This window comes from Seriola dumerili, unplaced genomic scaffold (genome assembly GCF_002260705.1).
Source record: "Seriola dumerili isolate Sdu_G_001 unplaced genomic scaffold, Sdu_1.0 BDQW01000073.1, whole genome shotgun sequence".
NCBI lineage: Eukaryota > Metazoa > Chordata > Actinopteri > Carangiformes > Carangidae > Seriola > Seriola dumerili.
Window position 1 is genome coordinate 1,319,663 of NW_019174328.1, and position 19,273 is coordinate 1,338,935.

The following is a 19,273-nucleotide window of genomic DNA, read 5'->3' on the forward strand; positions in this document are numbered from 1 at the left end:
TCTCCTCTCCTCTCTCTCCTCCTCTCCTCTCCATAGAACGTATATACACTAACACAAAAGGATAAACAAAGTAGAGTGAGGAGGTGTGGCCAGCAGAATACACATTTTGGAGCCAAGAGTTGCTGCTTCTCCCAAGATGGAGGGATGTTTTAATCTCATTTATGGAGGATTCTGGACAGCTGTCTTCCCCTGGTAAGCCAGGCTTGTCTGTGTGTCTACGTGAGTCTGTACATCATCGCTGATCTCTGATGAGATACGGCGCTAGTGTTATAAGTGATGTGTTTCAGGGCCAAATTAAGCTTTGCTGCCGTTTGGTCATTTCACTCCACTAAGGTACTTTTCATTTTGCTTGTGTGTAATGTGATGGGTTGGATTGTTTGTGCCACTTTGCCTCGTGCCTCCCTCATAATAAATGGGATGGTGTTAAGTCACTTAGCGGGCTCCTTTATATTTGTTCCTCTTGGGTTTTTGAAAACCTAGGTTAGGGATGTGAGTGACGGGTCACTTTCTTTTATTCTTCACATCTAGTCTTTTTCAATTAATGGGACTACACATATATAACACTTTCGCCTATGGACCACTCCAAAGCGCTTTACACTACAGCGCATTTTTCTATGCATACACACATACACCGATTGACACATTGGGGCAATTGTGAGTTCAGCATCTTTGAATCGACATGTGGACTGGGGAGTGAGCCTGAGACCAAATCGGACAGACCTTTTCCATTAGTGGCCGACCCGTCTACCTCCTTAGCCACATACAGTATACACGGCTTAATCACCATTTTCTAACAAAAGCAAATAGGCAAAAATTGTCCGGTCAGTTGTGATCATGTAGCTTCGCCCCTACACAAAATTAAATGACACCATATGTACTTCATTTGTGTACTAGGCAATACATTTAAGCTAGCAATGAACGTGGTTCAACAGAAAGGCTGAAACATGGAAATTTACACCACTCACAATGTCGTAGCTTACCTGTCCCATGGAGTACAACTGTAAAAGTGGGGAGGTAAAGGCGGAGAGACCCCACGGAGTGAAGGAAGGATACAGAAACAACACGTTCTACATATTGACTCTGTTTAACACAGCATTATAATTACTACATATTACTGCGTTATAGTTGACTCTGTTACACAATATGTGATGTATGATATCTGATTTTGTTTCCTCCGCTTGAGGATGAGGGGGGAGGGAGACGAGGAGGGGAGGGCTCTGTGATTTTAACTAATCTGCTTCCTGAAATCAAAGTGAGGATAACTACTCCGACCACAAAAGATAAAAACGCATATACCTCCTCTCCTCCTGTGATACGCAGCATCTAGTTCTTCTCCCCTCTTGGTTTGTCTGTTTCCCCTCTGTTTGCTCTCTCCTCAAATCTCCACAGTGTGGAAATCCAATTAATCAACATACTGTAACGCCTTAGATAAAACCAATACTCGTCCCTTTATTTCTCATATCGATCTGAAGAGTTTCTTAATGTCGCAAAAGCAGCCTAAAACAACAGCAGACACACAAAGCTGATTGCACCAAAACACACAAACGGTGCAGAGAACCGCGGTATCGACTGGACTTAACGCAAACGATGGTCTCCTTCACTTTCTGGTTTCACTTCGCTTCTTCCCCCCTTTGTTTATTTATTTATTATTTTCCACAAAAAAAAAAAAAAGATAGTACGGAGTCATGGTTTTTCTAAGAGTTGAACTCATGCAGGAGAGGCAAGATGTTCATTTTCATGATGTAGAAGCTGTAGAAATGGAGAAGGCGGGTCGGCCCGGTTTGGTCCAGACTGTGGATTACCGTGACGTTTGGTACAAACATTCATGCTTGGGAGAGGAATGAATCCCAATAATTAGTTGGTGATCCCTTTACTTTTCCTTGAGTGCCACATATAGAGTGAAATGTCTTTCATGAAATTTGTACAGAAGATCCTCAGAGGATGAAACATAATGACGGTCTTGCTCCCCTGACTTCATCCTGTGTTCTTTATTCCGGGTTAGTTGGGGGGGGGGGGGTGCGTGCTCTGGGTCCTATGGCCCATTGAGTGCTGAATTAAATCATTTCTATTTAACGGAACCTCAGGTATGGCGTCCTCTTTAATATGTAGCTGGTCACAAGGTTGAAGCCAAATGTTTTGTTGTGGATGTAACACATCTTTTGCTCATTTTCATGAATTTCATCAATTACTTTTCAGGTGTAAAACCGAGTACAACACAATGCCTGTGAGACGGAAGAACAAGAACAAACAAATTTAAACAGTTATCCATTATCTCTACACTTTTGCCTACAGGCGACATGTCGTTGTCTGAACTTAAAGGGCCAGCAGTGCTTTGAGTTAATGCTAACATCAGTATGCTAATGATAAAAAACAATGTGGATCAGCTTAGATTTCCATCCAAGAGGTCCCAGGTTCGAATCCCAGACGAGCCCCCAAATGTGTTACATCCACAACAAAACATTTGGCTCAACCTTGTGACCAGCTACATATAAAGAGGACGCCATACCTGAGGTTCCGTTAAATAGAAATGATTTAATTCAGCCACTCAATGGGCCATAGGACCCAGAGCACGCACCCCCCCCCCCCCCCCCCCAAACTAACCCAGAATAAAGAACTGAACTAACAAACAAAAACCGAAAACTGCACTACCAGACCTCCATCCTCAGAACACAAAAGAAAAACATGTTGTCAGAGGGCTGCTTCGTGTGTGTGAGAGAGATCTCCCTCCTACTCCAGCCTCCCTTCAACAGGCTGTGGAGGGCAGGGCCGTACTGTACACTCACTATGGACCAGGAGCACCTGCTAACATTTGAAAATAGAAAATAGAAAATTGTATATTACAGTCTGGACCAAAGTGGTGGAACAATCACCGAAACTTTGACCTGCCGTTGGCACAGGATGAAGTCAGGGGAGCAAGACCGTCATTATGTTTCATCCTCTGAGGATCTTCTGTAACAAATTTCATGACAAGACATTTCACTCTATATGTGGCACTCAAGGAAAAGTAAAGGGATCACCAAACTTATTGGGATTCATCCTCTCCCAAGCATGAATGTTTGTACCAAACGTCACGGTAATCCACAGTCTGGACCAAACCGGGGCCGACCCGCCTCTCCATTTCTACAGCTTCTACATCATGAAATGAACATCTGCCTCCTCCTGCATGAGTTCAACTCTTAGAAAAACCATGACTCCGTACTATCTTTTTTTTTTTTTAGTGGAAAATAATAAATAAATAAACAAAGGGGGGAAGAAGCGAAGTGAAACCAGAAAGTGAAGGAGACCATCGTTGCGTTAAGTCCAGTCGATACCGCTGTTCTCTGCACCGTTTGTGTGTTTTGGTGCAATCAGCTTTGTTGTGTCTGCTGTTGTTTCAGGCTGCTTTTGCCGACATAAGAAACTCTTCAGATCGATATGAGAAATAAAGGGGACGAGTATTGGTTTTATCTAAGGCGTTACAGTATGTTGATTAATTGGATTTCACACTGTGGAGATTGAGGAGAGAGCAAACAGAGGGGAAACAGACAAACAAAGAGGGGAGAAGAACTGATGGGCTGCGTATCACAGGAGGAGAGGAGGTATATGCGTTTTTATCTTTTGTGGTCGGAGTAGTTATCCTCACTTTGATTTCAGGAAGCAGATTAGTTAAAATCACAGAGCCCTCCCCTCCCTCGTCTCCCTCCCCTCCCTCCATCCTCAAGCGGAGGGAACAAAATCAGATATCATACATCACATATTGTGTAACAGAGTCAACTACACAGCAGTAATATGTAGTATTATAATCTGTGTTAACAGAGTCAATATGTAGAACGTGTGTTTCTGTATCCCTTCCTTCACCTCCGTGGGGTCTCCCGCCTTTACCTCCCCACTTTTACTGTTGTACTCCATGGGACAGGTAAGCTACGACATTGTGAGTGGAGTAATTTCCATGTTTCAGCCTTTCTGTTGAACCACGTTCAATTGCTAGCTTAAATGTATTGCCTAGTACACAATGAAGTACATATGGTGTCATTTAATTTGTGTAGGGGCGAAGCTACATGATCACAACTGACCGGACAATTTTTGCTATTTGCTTTTGTCAGAAAAATGGTGATTAGCCGTGTATACTGTATGTGGCTAAGGAGGTAGACGGGTCGGCCACTAATGGAAAGGTCTGTGATTTGGTCTCAGGCTCCTCCAGTCCACATGTCGAATTCAAAGATGCTGAACTCCAAATTGCCCCCAATGTGTCATCGGTGTATGAGTGTGTATGCATAGAAAATGCGCTGTAGTGTAAAGCGCTTTGAGTGGTCCATAGCGAAAGTGTTATATAAGTGTAGTCCATTAATTGAAAAAGACTAGATGTGAAGAAAAAAGAAGTGACCCTCACTCACATCACTACCTAGGTTTCAAAAACCAAGAGGAACAAATATAAAGGAGTCCGCTAAGTGACTTAACACCATCCATTATTAGTGAGGAGCATCGAGGCAAAGTGGCACAAACAATCCAACCCAATCACATTACACACAAGCAAAATGAAAAAGTACCTTAGTGGAGTGAAATGACCAAAACGCAGCACAAGCTTTAATTTGGCCCTGAAACACACCTATACACTAGCGCCGTATCTCATCAAGAGAACAGCGATGATGTACAGACTCACAGGTAGACACACAGACAAGCCTGGCTACCAGGGGAAGACAGGCTGTCCAGAAATCCTCCATAAATGAGATTAAAACATCCCTCCATCTTGGGAGAAAGCAGCAACTCTTGGCTCCAAAATGTGTATCTGCTGGCCACACCTCCCTCACTCTACTTTGTTCAATCCTTTTGTGTTAGTGTATATACGTTCTGAAGGAGGAAGAGGAGGAGAGGAGAGGAGAGGAGAGGAGAGGAGAGGAGAGGAGAGGAGAGGAGAGTGGCACATATAAATCTACATATTATGTCATAAAGTTAAACAGCTCCGTGTTTTCTTTTACAAGTCTAACAGAAAAAATACATGAAATGGCAAAAAGTGATGAAATGATTCATATACATATCAATGTAGACAAGGTATATAACTCTTCCCAATAAGCATTTGGCAATATATCCATCATAATGCACAGAGCATGAAACAATAAACAGAAAAGGGAAATAACAGACGTATAAACCAAAGTAATACTCCTGATTTTCCACATCTCAAGTGCTAAACATCGCAAATCAACTTTTTCACAATGTTTGAGGAGCTAGCAGAGCCGTGCTGGACTACAGGTTTAACATGAGTTCTGACGTTCTCACAGTCAGTCGCTGCTCAGTCATTCAATCTGCTCAAAAAAGTAAAGAGCATTTAACCTGGTCTGATATTTATAGCGCTGAATATAATTTGCTGTGGCCGCAGTACAGTACTTACAGACTGGAAGTCAGCGGCAAAGCCTCCTCCCCCATCAGCTCAGCCATTAAAACTACAAATCCCAGCAGTGAAGGCCAGAGAGAAGGAAGTCTGAGATCCAGTCATTTGATAGAGATTTCAACATTGCTCCTCTGAGTGTAACAGGACAAACTGTTCCTCCAAATACATGTTGAAGAAAACCCTCCAAGGAGCCAGTGGGTGAAACACAACCTGCCCCTGCCCATGCACACGCGCGCACGCACACACACACACACACACACACACACACACACACACATACACACACACACACACATTTCTCTTATAATCCCTACACAAAAAAATGCCTTAACATACACACATTTGCAAAATAACAAACACACACACACATACAAATCCACTGTTGATGACATTAACTGCTCACACACACACACACAAACACACACACACACTTCCTGGGAGCAATAGCCAAAGGTCACAGAGAGGTCACCTGCTGCTGCAGCACCGCAGGATTTACTTCCTGATCCATGGCTCTCGCTGTGTTTGTCCCGACCCCTGGCTCTGTTCACAGCCTAATAGAGTTAGACCAATATACAGTATGGGCTTGATATATGGAGCCAGAGTGATTGATTATATGTTTATTGTGGGGTTGATCAATACGACATTGGTTGTTCATGGGAAGCCTTTAACCTGAATCGAACGCGGTGATTTTGGTTTTGAATGTGAGGAGTAAGGTTTAGTTTTTTTATTATGGTTATTGGTGTCCTGCGAGTTATTTCAGAGGCATTATTGTTGATGATAGGTGGCTTTAATCCAAAATAGCTTCTATTGGTATTAGGTTTAATAAATCCATGTCGGCTGGATGTAACGACTCAATATTAAATGCGTAGAGGAGCTGAGTGCATTCCCTCCGTCCTTCTTGTCATTGTCTTATAGGGTTCAATGAGTCCATTGCCTCTTTCTGATTTTGTTTCTTTCTGGTTTATTTATCCAGTTCTTTTCCCTCTGTCACTATTCTGCCTTTCTACAATAAATCACAGCAATCACATGTGCAGGTGCACAAACCAGGCATAATAGCATCTACCTTTTAGCATTGTGCTACGTCAGTGTTTACCTCACAAGCATCTGTAAAAACTCTCCAGAGGTGTTACAGTGTGCAGTCGTGGAGTACGATAAGCACAGAAAACACCTACAAGGCCTTATTATTGACCTTCTATAACTCAGCAATGCGTCACATGTCAGGGGTTGTAATGAAGGACTCTTAACAAAACAGTTTACACTGCAGCATACATGTAATTCCCAAACCTGGGCATGTAATCTCAAACTGAGTGACCGCAGGAAATCTCAAATAAAAGCTGCTATTCAAATAATGATTGTGTCTAGTAATAATGAAGCTTCATGAACACATTAAAGCCATCTCCCAGTAAACCTACCACAACACTCATGTCCTACTCACTATTCTATATTTTCATCATTTCTACCATCAATTAAACTCCCTGAAGATATTTCTAATTAAAAGCATATATCATACATCATATACCATATCATATCCACAGCATGAATAATACAGTATGTGCACGATGTAGTTAGTTTCACTGACTGAAGCTTAACACTGAATGAAAAATATGGCAGAAGCAGAAGAGATGAGAATAAATGACCAACAGCAGTATATGCTAAAAACAGAAACTAGAGTGGTGACTACAACAACAGATAAACATGGAAGAAGTTTGTACTGACAGCAAACAAACTACAAACTTCAGACGTGAAAAGACGTGATAGAGACAAGGGTTAACATTGGAAATGTTTTCCACTTATGGAGACAGCTCTTAGTGAGCAAAGGAATGAAATTTGGTGCTGAACTCGCAACTTTCCTTCTAGACTGATAAGTAAACACCTGCTAATGCTAACATTAGCTATGTAGCAATAGCAGAGATTACCACTAGCTCCTTGCTGAATTATTAACTGGGAGCCTAAGAGTCTACGCTAGCGATATGTTGAGTTTTCATTCAGCACAGCATAAACTCAACAGTTAGCAAGACACCCACTCTCTACTCATGAAACGCAGTCTGTAAAACAGCCTACATAAAATCTTTTAAAAATTAAAGGTAGGCTCAGATACACATTGAAGTGATGATAGAAGCTTGAAAAATAATGATAAAGCCTGTTACAGTTAGTTATATCCAGTTTGAATTCAATTTTATTTTTTTAATATATATTTAAATACAGCACTTATATTATGATGATACTAATAAGTAAATTAGCATAAGGCATCTTGCAACTTCTAGTGAGCCGACTTTTTAAGGCTTTATTATAACTCAACTCAACTTTACTCATATCGCACCTTTCATACAAACATAGTGCTTCACGGAATACACACAGAAACACCTTTAAAGACACTCAAGGACACTTCACAAATCCAATAAGACATTCAATACATAGAAAAACAGCTTTAGCTACTTTCCAGTGAAAACAGTGGCAACACTGAGTACAAGTGTTCACCTATCACTGCGTATACAAAGCTAAATAACAGAACCAACAATCGACTAAGAGTGTGTGTCATTTGGTGTCCTCTCTCCTCAGTCAACAGTAACCACATAGACAACAGACAATGTAACATAAAAGTTGTGCGTCACCCTTGTTTTGTGTGTGAGGCTGTGTGTGTGTTTTGCAGTGAATCTGGTAAAGTAGGACATACTGGAGAAGCAAACAATGAGAACGGGAGCAGGAAATATATCAATGTCTCCACCAATCAGTCAACAACAACAAGCCATCATCTTCTCTTTCGCAGGTGAGAAAAAAAATCTTTATCACATCAAATATCATTGTCAAGGAAATGTATGGAGGGGGAGGGTGGGCAGATCGTTATGAGAACAAGACTAGAAGGAGGACAGAGAGAAAGGAGGCAGAAAAACAGGGAGCGAACGAGATCAGAGAGAAATGTACAGTGAGAAACAGATAGCGAGCTCATTAAGAAAATGCTGCAAAATATCCATATTCAAATGTTGTGAAACACAAGGTTAAACCAAAGTGAGAATAAGAGCTTCATTTTCCCATGCAAACACAATAAAAACACACTTCCTCCACTTTTCCGTGAAAAACATTCAATGCCTTTACACTTGAACAGGTTAAAAATAAATCCTTTGTGTGTGCATATATACATATTTTAAACAAATGGTCCACAACTCACAGCTGGAAACAGCATTCATATTAAGTGGCTCTGCACTCTGACTCCACACACACACACACACACACACACACACAGAAACCTGAGCTTTGTTCATGAGAATGTAACTTACATTGGATTACGTACACACTGCAGAAAAAGGACCCCTCATTTAGTTTGGTACTGAAATGTGAAAATAATATTTTTCTTACAGCAATGAAAGAAATAAATGAGTTGATATTATTTCACTTGTTTCCAGAATAAAATCAACCTGTTTCTAGGATTTTAATGAATGAAATGGTCATTGATTTTCTAAAAAAATACAATGATCTGTCCATCGCTAACATTTTACGGCAAAAAAATTGTTTCTTAAATTCACAATGAGATTAAATTAAAAGGGACAAGGGACAAAGGAGAGGTAAACTGGAGAGAAAACTTAAGCATTGTCCTTGTGAATATGCAAATTAAATGACATAGCAATTTACTCTGGGCAGGAGTCTTTAAACATTACGTTTGTTGAAGGAAGTGAACAAATCTGCAAAATGACTTCAGTTTTTACTGTTTATCTGCTGTTTATTTACACAAACACGTTTGAGTGTGTAAAGAGACAGAGCTTAAAAATAAAACTAGAGAAAAATTGTACTGTAATGTGTTTAGTAAATTTCCTTTTGTTGAAATGGATTAGATTAATATTTGATAAAATTGGCATCGAAAAAAGTATCGTTGAGAATCAGTATCGAAGTCAACGTATTGGTAGATTATCAGAACCGATATCTAGATACTGACAAGTAAAAATTCCTGCAAGAAGTGAAGTTATCACATGTCATAACTCTGGTGTTATTCTGAACAAATTCCAAGCAAAGACCAAAACCAAGTCCATATCTAAACATGTGAATCTTTAAAAACGGGACAGAAACATTTAGTTTAATTGTTAATTTCCATCAAAAGCTGTCGCTGTAGTTCAAACAGGAAGGAAATGGGGTATTTGTCAGGCTTTAATTTCTGCAACAGATTACTACACAGCAGGAAGGTGTACGTGGGATTGACTCAATGTAAACAATGGTTGTGTTCATGGTAATGAACTATTATAAACACATGGTATTGGGTTTCTTAATCATTCAATTCATTCATCAACAGTGGAGCTCTACGTCACAGAGGAATAAGACACATCAGACTTTGGGGACACTGGCAGCACAGAGACCATCTGGAGAGCAGGGGAGGTGGGTGAGTAAAAGGTGAAGAAGGGTGGAGGAGCTTCAGGACTAACTTTATAGCAGTGTGACAGATGCTACGATGCAGCGTAACTCCGGACAAGCTGGACAACACTCACACACACACTCACACACACACTCACTCACACACACACACACACACACACACACATCTAAATATTTATTTTGCAGGGAAACCCCTTGTTGGCATTTTACCCCTTAAGATTTCAACTTGGATTTTTGAAATGTGCTGCGTGGTTGTTAGCACAGTCTACATTTAGCATAATACAAATTAAATCCTACATGAAAATATTCCTTCCCCTTGCACAGAAATTCTTCTTTATGATCAGTGTGATGGAGGTTTGAAACGGTGTTTATGTAGGCCACTGACCTTTTCACCTGCTCACTACATGGACTCAGTGGAACATTATGTGTGTGTTAGCCTTTTAATCAGCCTGTTTGCCTCCCCTGAGCCCACATTCATTCACCAAGTTGCTTCGAATATATGTAATATATTCTTTTTATCTTTTTTTTTTCAACAAAGCCCAAGCCTGTGACTGTATATCTTACTCCTCTGTGCCACAGAGCTCCACCGCTGTCCGAAAACTATTAAAAACACATTAGTGAGCCCCATCAGTGCACTGGGTGACATGTTCCTTCATTATCATAAACACAGACATGGTTCATGGTAGTGTTTACTGTGTCTTAATCCCGCACACACTTCATTGCTGCCAGAAATACTCACTAGCCAGGGCCGGACCAGCCCGCTATGGGGCCCCAGGGTGAAAGTGAGCTTCCTCCCTCTCTGTTTGTTTTGAGTATGAACCCTGTTGCATTTAAGTAACCGTCAGGTCAGCTGGAAGACGATCTGCCCCTGCAGTGCTGAGTGCCAGTGAGTTTGTGGTATTTTGCTTCAACACAAAGTCATTTTATGAATCTGCACCTGCATCAGCAGAAAAAATAAAGGTTTTATTCTTCATTATCCTTACTTTTAGGGATTAATATCTTGAAGTTATATGTAACTTTTCCACATTAAAATGTCTAAAAATGACTTGACCTATGTTATGTATTTTTGAGTTGCTTACTTACGTCATCCCAAATGTTTCCATCAATTTTGAAACCTAGGAAAACGTATGATTTTATTTTCTCTATTTCTATATGATTACTTAAATTCACCAAAGATTGCATATGACAAAAACATACCTTTACTGATGTGGATGAATTGAAATACCAAAGATCATAAAAAACAGTGCAATATATGAGTGAAATAGTTGATAAATGTATGCCTGAAATGAGATTTTCTAATCTCATTGAGTATTGTTTGTCACTCTGCTTTAACCAGATTTAAGAGGCCTGCTTCGATTCCCTCTGGCTCCGGCTTTGAGTCATGTACAATCTTGCAAGAATATGAAACGGAAAGTGGAGAGTCAGCAGATTTTAACAATTAAACCCTTTTTTTTATGCTGTATCATCGCAAAGATATTAATAGAAACATCCGTTGACCTCAGAGGGTTAATCGTGGTAATGCTGCATTTTATTTGGTCGGTTGTCAATGAAGTCACATCCCCTACGCGCATGCCAGAAGTTTAATAATGACTTTTTATCCAATTTTAAGCCACATTTCTAAGACACACTTTGTACGTATTTTAACCGGATGAAGGATTTTAGTCATGTGACATCTGGATCTAAAGTTGTCAGAAAAAGAAAAAGACAAGCAAATGTTAGACAGCTCAGCTCCAAGCCACTCCAAGACATCCTGTGTCGGTGAATCACCGATTTTTAAAGTGAAGTTGTACTGGTTTTAATCCCCTGGTCTGTTTGCTAAGAGGAGGAGACCTCTGTGGATAATTCAGCTCCAGGTAAAAACCTCCTGGACGTCTGACACTGAAGGAATCCAAACCAGGAGAAGCAGACAGCAAGCATGGTCTTTTCATGGTATTTGTTAACACTAAGAAAAAGAAAGAATAACACCACCCTGCAGATGAACAGCGTCTAAGTGAGTAGAGAGGCCCCGCACTTTCATTTCACTGATTCCCAGCAAAAGCTCAGTTTGAATGAAGACATTGTCAGGACTGAAGCAAAGTTATCATTGTGTGTTTCTTATTCTCACCTCTTGCTAATGACCTCCAAGTTATATCTGCAGGCACAGCTTCCTTTCAAATTCCTCAATCCAGGCTCTTGCTTCCCAAAAATGGTTTTTGGGAAGCAAGAGCCTGGATCCTCAATCAAAGCTCAAAGTTTCAGTTAAACAACTTCTAAAAGTGAAAGCCCTCCTGCTTGACATACTGTAGATGTGTCCAAAAATAAAGCAGATAAAATAGCTGAGTCCTTCAGTCCTTGAGCGTCATTACTGCTGCTAAGCCAAACGTTGGCACTGCCCTCTCCGCTCCTGGGCTTTCATAAAGCAGGGTGGCATCAGGTTGGGATTGGGTGCCAGCTTCGGCTCTTCCTGTAGTGACTCAGGCCTCTATGGCCGAGTATGAGTCACTCCTCCAGTTCCTGGATCGATATTCAAAAAGCAGGCAGACATGAATCAAATAACAATGAGTCAGTGTCAGAGAAAATCACCTCGCAGCCATTTAGAAATTAAGCGCTCCAACTCTCTCCGTCTCATTCTCATTCGCTCTCCAACACTTATTTTTAAAAGTAACTCCAGTCCCTTGTTACTCAGCACTGCTGTGAGACGTTCAAGTGAAAAACTTCAACTTCAAAAACTTTGACTTCAACAAAGTCAAAGTTTTATTCTGTCCAACTCTTTCTTAAACCTGTCTACCTCTCAGCATCCTCTGTTCCTCCCCACAACTTTCTCTCCCTGCTGTCTTTAATCTAGTCCCCACACACACACACACACACACACACACACACACACACACACACACACACACACACACACACACTCCACACAGGAGTCATCTACAAGATTGATTGGAACTCATTCGGTATCTGTAATAGACGAGTATTAAAAAGTTTCCTCCTCCTCATGCTATTTGTGAAATTGAATGGAAAGTAAAATGCATGCCAGAATTAGAAATGGGTTTCCGGTGTGTGTGTGTGTGTGTTTGTGTGTGTGCGTTCCTGCTTGCTTGCTTGCGTGCGTGCCTGTGTGTGTGTTTGCATGCAAAAGAGATCTTCCTACACTCACCTTAAGACCTTATTATTTGCAGAAAATAATTTATTTATAGGCAGATAGAAATCTGGAGATTATGAAACTGGAAACTATACATTGTGTTAGTTCCTCAGTCTGTGTAACAAAGCTTCTACATGAGGTTTCAGCAGCCCAGGTGGGCCAAAATCACCACGGTTACTATCTAAGTTACGATCTTTTATGTATGAAATTTCCTCTTAGTGGGACGCCTCATTGGCTCACCTGGTAGAGCGCATGCCATTAAGGCTTAGTCCTATTTTAACTAAGGTGTCGCTTCCAGGCCCCTATCATTTAAGTTCATATTGTGATTTCAGTGGTGTAGTCTTAAAGGTCCGTATAGTATAAAGGTAGATGTCCATGTGTTGTTTGATTATAAAGCAGGTCTAGGTTCTATATTAATACTGTGAAAGTATCAAAGCCTCAGTCCACAGAGAAATGCACACAGCCTGTATTCAGAAACTGAGCCTTAAAACCAGCCGTCAGGACTTCTGTAACTTTGTGATGTCACAACAAAGCAGTCACCACTCTCAGCCACCTGGACCCACCATCCAACCTTGCAGGATTTGGGCTCTCTGAGTGTTTACCTGAAATCTGCTATATTTTTATCGGATCACTCAGAAAACAGTCAGCCAATCAGAAGAGAGGCTCAGAGCCTCCTCTCTTCTGATTGGCTCATGACCTGTTGTTCTCAGAGCTCCAGAGAGAAGCCTGAGAGAGGAGATGTAAAACTACACTGAGATGGTTTTTGGTTCTTAAAATGACAACTATATCTTCTTATAGATCAACACTTCAAATAAAACACAGGGAAAGTGTAAAATATGGAGCTTTGACGTAGTTATACTTGCAAAATAAATTGAGAAGTCTGGCCAAAATGTTTCTTCTGCTTGAAACAGAAAACGATCTGATGTCTATAATATAATGAGCCGTCCTCTGTGCTCACCCCTCCATCAGTGCATATATGTGCTGTGGCCTGGCTGCTCACCATATGGCAGCAGGGACACAGAGATTCTCTCACTCTCTAGTTTTCTCTGTCTGTGCCAAGCTCTGTTGTTCCTCCTCCATCCCTTCCTCTCCCTCACTTCCGTCAGAGAACTCGCCATGCTGAGCGGCTCGGGTGCTCACTCTCACTTCCCTCCATCACCTCCTCCCATCCTTTGCTTAAAGCACACTCCCTCTAATTCCCTTCCAGCTTTGCTGGTATGTACAACTACAATTGGACAACAGAGACAGTAATATACATAATCTTTTATCTGAATGTCATTTATTCATACTGTATATTTATTAGATTTAAAAATATCTGTATATATAATTGCATTATTGTATTTTATGTTTCAGGTATAAGTGATGTTGCCGCTAAGCAGCAAAGTTTTATTTGTCACATGCCGAGGTAAAAGCAAAGCAGTGAAACGAGGGTCAGACTCAGGGCAGACTGTGCAAAACTGCAACTTTCAATATTATGATTAATATCGTATCGGCGGGAAATACGGTGATATTCTATAATATTGGATAGCACAAGCCTACCAGCAATATAATCTTTTTTAAAGCTATAATATGTAACTTTTCCACATTATTACACAATATTATTATTATTTCACACACGAGCTGGACTAATTTAACTATTTTTGTTTATTATTTATTATTAACTATTATTATCATTATCATTATTATTATAAGAAATGAGCTACTGGACACCGGAATTTCCCCTAGGAGATAAATGAAGTATCTATCTATCCATCTATTAAAATGTCTAAAAGTTACTAGGCCGATGTTATGTTATATTTTTTTGAGTTGTGTTCTGACATCATCCCAAATGTTTCCATCAATCTTCAAATCTACAGAAATCTATAATTTTAATCATGGTAACAGTACGTTTTATTTGGTCACCTGTCATGACATGATAATGTATCACCTATGCGCATGTCTTAGAGTTGTGGTCACAAAATTTACTTTTATCTAGTTTCAAGCCACATTTTTAAGATACACTTCTTACACCTTGGTCACTAAACTATATATTTTAACCAGATGATCAGACGTCTGGACACATGTTAGCAGCAGTCTAAGCTCCCAGCTGTTCCCTGACGTCTGTGTCCATCACACAGCGCCAGTGAAACTCTGACTTTAAATGTGAAACTGCTTTATTCAGTGTATTATCAGTTATTATCACCGGTCTGCTGATTTCCTGAACCACTGACACTGAAGGAATCCAAACTGGGAGAAGCTGACGGCAATGGTAACTCCCATGATCCCACGCTATTTCACGACGTCACCCAACACCGTCTTTTGTTATTGTTTTTGATTTAGAGACCCCTTGAGACAGACTGTGTGTGAGCTGTACAGATCTAGGATTGAAAGTTTTGGGTATAAAATAAAAAGGAACAGATTAGGATTTTGGGAAATACAAACAGAGCAAAAATATGATTCTTCCAAAACTGACAGTTCTGACAGTGCCAGTGTGTTTAATTCTCCTTAGCTCATCAAACCAACTCTCTTCTGTACTTTTAATTTTCTCCTCTACTCTTCTCACCTCCCCCTCCCTCCTCTCTCTCTCAGTGTCCTTCCCTGATGGCCTCTCCACCCACTCACTCCTCATCCTCGGTGTTTCTCTGCTTCTCACTCCTTTCTTTCTAACACTCTCTTGCGCTTTCCATATTCTTTTGAAATGGTGCTTATATTTCTATCAATAAAAGTGTCTCTGTAAATATAATTTATTATGATTCTCATAACTAATACCAATAGTACAGAGTCAAGCTGGTGCCATGATAATCCATTCAGCATAGTGTTGCATCACCGAAGATAACAATATAAGCAACGGGTTCCGCAATGTGTCAGACAGGCAGTGAATTGTAGCGACGCCCCACAGATCATCTGAGCAGATCAAATATTCAATTTTTCCCACATTCGAACTGAAGTTTGAATTTTTAACGAAAAAGTGAATTTTAGAGGCCGTACAATTTCGTATAAAGAGAATTCAAAGACGGGAGCGGGAGCACTTTGGGCCGATATTTGTTAATACTGAATATTGCAATATTTCCTTCCATGTCATATTTTTTATAATATCACAAAAATAATAATATTGTACATGTATATCGATAATATTGCGTTATTATTATTTTGGCTGGGCTGTATTGAGATATTACATTTTTGGATATTGCCCAAGCCAAACTTTGGGGACAATATAGAAAAAGTTTTTGCATTCAGTCTGAACACACTCTTGTAGATTTAGAACCACAATTGGATTTGTTATTTGGCAAATAATTATACTTCATATTTCAAAGAGCCAATATAAACAGTACATGATCAGGTCATCAAGTGTGAGTGAGTAACACAGAGCTACAGTATCAGTGTGTCCTCAAAGACTGTTATTAAATTCAGACATTTTTGCAACGCACTTCCAGTGTATTCTTAAACTGATACAGGATTTGTGAGGCTGATATGATACATGTTTATGATGATCTCTTAAATGTGATCATGTTATGTGTGAGACAATCTTATTCTAATCATAATGGCAACAATGCACTGAACTCTAATTCATTCATATTTTTAGAGTATTCAGTTCTCAGACCTGTCCATGGCAGACCACCGTGTTTCTCCCACAGTTTTCTTTATACTTGCCGTACAGTGTGAGGCTCTCCATCACCGCAAGCTCAGTGCTTATAATCCCCTTATAATTGATCCCAGTGCACTTCAGGTAAATGTTAATGAGCACACAATGTGCTTCTGCATGTGTGATGCCTTATAAATCCTTGCTTCAAATGAACTGTAATATTAATAATAATGTCTGAAATTTAATTTTAAAAAATCTATTCAGCTTAATACAGTTTATCACTTTTCCAGGACTTTTCTAGGAGCTGTGGATGCCTGGAATGTCACCTGGGATGTTGGAGCAGCTGGGGTTGTCTCAAAACATGCACAGGAAGTCCATGAGCTGAACACCCCCACCACCACCACCACCACCACCACCAGTCATTTCATTGATTATTGGCTCCAGAATCCCAACATGGACTTTGGATAAGTGGGCCTGCAACAGTCTAGGGCTGATAGGGGAGCGTTCACAAGGTCTGTGGTGTTGGTCAAGCTCTGTACCTCATCGCTATTCTCAGCTGAGCAGATGTTCAAGAGCACAGTGGCTGTGGGATGACAGTATTTAGCAGAAAATAGAAAGTAAGTGTGAGAAGAAGAGTGCTTGAAGAGACACTTACACCGTATTACTTAAGTGCACACACTAACATACAAACACACACACTTGTAATTAGACAAATACCTAGGGAAGATTATTTTTGGACTACGTTAGAAAACGGAAAGCAACATAGAGACCAAGCTCCAAGACACAAAAAGTAAATGAGTGAACAAAAGATAAAGATAAAGGAGAAAAAAAGAGCGAGAAAGAGAGAGGAAGAGAGAGAGGCTGGGATGAAGGGAGGGACGAGAGAGAGAGAGTGAGGAGGGACAGATGGAGAGAGCACCAGAGCCAACAGCAGAGCTAAGTGGGTAGTGTGCTCCCCAGACAGCGCTCCATATGGCCTGGCAACGCCATACACAGCCGGGCTGCACAAACACACATATACACAGCATGTATACACGCAGACACACAGCATGTATACACACGCACAAACACTCCTCCACACGTAGTGCATATTCACACACTGCCATGTACCCACACATATACAGTCTGAAGGTGGATGTGAAGGGATGGCACCCCCCGTTCTTAAAAAAAAACAACCATAACATAAGATGTTTTCCCTTTTTTAATCTCTTTTGTATTAAAGTTGTCAGTTTACATCATTTAAATCCTGACGTTTACTGTAAAAATTGTTGTTTTACATTTGTAATTGTAATTTGCGGTGGCACGTGGTGTTTGTGGCAGAGACTAAACTGTCCAGAGACACATTTTCTTATGCAGGTGTAGTTGAAGCTGAGCACTTGTTTTCACTGATTGATCCTAATGTACACCAACTATTTCTGATTAAAATTGGAGACATGTCAAGAAACGATTCAATGTTTTTGAATCATTGCCTCCCTCTGGCATGTTTGTCCAATACTGCAGACGTCTAAACGTTGCTCATCGGGGTAGAAAACAAGGTCACATTTGTTTGGTATCTGTCTATAGACAACTCAAAGCCCCCCCCCCCCAAAAAAAATTATGTTTGCACCTGGCCTCTGTCATCATTGGATTACTTTTGCCTTAAAGGTCCATATAGTATAAAGAGGTATAAGGAGGTAGATGTCCAGGTGTTGCTTGATTATAGATCAGGTCTAGGTTCTATATTAATACTGTAAAAGTATCAAAGCCTCAGTCCACAGAGAAATGCACACAGCCTGTATTCAGAAACTGAGCCTTAAAACCAGCCGTCAGGACTTCTGGAACTTTGTGATGTCACAAAAAAGCAGTTGCTGCTCTCAGCCATGCCCCAAGCCCCGCCCACCTGGACCCACCATCCAACCTTGCATGATTTGGTTTCTCTGAGTGTTTACTGCTCAGAGCCTCCTCTCTTCTGATTGGCTCAATGACCTGTTGTTACTAGATCTCCAGAGAGAAACCTGAGAGAGGAGATGTAAAACTACACTGAGATGGTTTTTGGTTCTTAAAACCACAACACAACACTTCAAATAAAACTCAGGGAAAGTGTAAAATATGGAGCTTTAAAAGAAGACAGAAGGTGAGATACGGTATCTAGCCAATTCTGAGATGTCCACTCACACTCACTCTCACAAATGTTTCGTTGGGACAGATAGTGTATGCTGGAACGGCTGTGTGCGTTACGGTGTCACATCCATTACACCAGTGGTCCTCAACCTTTTCCAGTCACAACCCCCCCAGAAAAATCAGACTGGTGTTCTAGGTGACACACCCACCCCCAACCAACAGCAATGGGACATTTAACTCACAACACCCCTATGCAAACACACTGATCGCTCATAAACCGTCTGCACCTCCTTTGTTACAGATACACTGTACACTGGCAAATGGTTTAATGCTTTTTGGTGTCTAAATATTTTGGCATATGATTAGTCTAAGCCCCACAGCTAAGCAAGTGGGTGTTGTGCAGTGAAATAGTGAAATGAGTATGGCTAAATTAGGGTGCATGCGTAGGTGCAGCGCTGTCCATAGTACTGAAACTGAGCAGAGGAGATCTAAAGACAGACATACACAACATGTCACTTTGTTTGGTTTCTTAGAACTTTCAGTGCTAATTCCTTTTTCCCTCCATTGTAGACATCCACAGACAGAAGTGAAGCCGACAGGGAAGTGAAGGGACAGTCAATGAGAGAGAGAGAAAGAACAGTGGATCAATGACTGTACATAAAGATGGACGACGCATCACCACTTCCTTCCACCGTACAAAAATGAAGTTAAAATATCCCTGATACAAGCGCTGCCAACTTGCTATGGTAACGTCATTTGGAGCCTG

General features: G+C 40.6%; 1 protein-coding gene across 1 annotated transcript in view; it reads right to left on the minus strand.

The window, feature by feature from the left end:
• Window positions 1-19,273, minus strand: part of LOC111220678 (regulating synaptic membrane exocytosis protein 1-like) — a 105,457-nt gene that overhangs the window by 74,993 nt on the left and 11,191 nt on the right. The window lies entirely within an intron of this gene.